Source organism: Phaethon lepturus, unplaced genomic scaffold, assembly GCF_000687285.1.
Source record: "Phaethon lepturus isolate BGI_N335 unplaced genomic scaffold, ASM68728v1 scaffold39959, whole genome shotgun sequence".
NCBI classification, from domain to species: Eukaryota; Metazoa; Chordata; class Aves; order Phaethontiformes; family Phaethontidae; genus Phaethon; species Phaethon lepturus.
The window spans coordinates 4,003-4,961 of NW_010566291.1; positions in this window are offsets into that span (position 1 = coordinate 4,003).

A 959-nucleotide genomic window follows, 5' to 3' on the forward strand; every position below is an offset into this window, starting at 1 on the left:
CTGCCTGTAACACACCTACTGCTTTTTTTTTTTTTAAGAGCTGCTCATGCAACTGTTTTAATTTGAACTCCTTACCAATTGTTTTTCTCTCTGCAGTAACTCGTATACAAATTCTCCAGCCCCCTGGGTCTCCTATTTATATCACTCCTCCTCCTAGGATGGATGCATCCCATCCCTCAGGCATGTGAGCCACACCACTCAGCTTGGTGCCATCTGCAAACTTGCTGAGGGGGCACTCGATCCCACTATGTCACTGATGAAGATATTAAAGTGTACTGGTCCCACTACAGACCTCTGAGGAACACCACTTCTTCTTCTCTTATTCCTCTTCACTTATTAAACTATCTTTATCGCAACCTATGAGTTCCCATGCTTTTGCTCTTCCTATTCTCTCTTAGCTGCTGGCTGGAGTCAGCCCAACACTAGAGAAAAGGGTGTTCTGGGGGACCGTGTCAGAGGCCTTACACAAGTCCAGATAGATGACATTGGTAGCTCTTCCCTTGTCCACTGATGTGGTCACTTCATCACAGAAGGCCACTAAGGTTGGGCAGGCAGGACTTGCCCTTGGTGAAGCCATGCTGGCTGTCTCAAATGCCCTCCCTGCATAGCTTCTAGGAGGATCTGCTCCATGATTTCCCCAGGCACAGAGGTGAGGCTGATGGGTCAGTAGTTCCCAGGATCCTCCTTGCTACCCTTTTTAAAAATGGGTGCAATGTTTCCCTTTTTCCAGTCTCCAGGGACTTCACCTGACTGCTTGGACTTTTCAAATATCACAAGAGAGTGGCTTGGCAACTACATCAGCCAATTCCCTTGGGACTCTGGATGCATCTTCTATAGACTTATGTATGTTCAAGTTCCTCAGGTGGTCTTGAACCTGATAGTTTCTTACAGTGGGAGGGACTTTACTTCTCCAGTCCCCATCTTGCCATCCATCCACTCAAGAGGTGTGGGAAGAGACA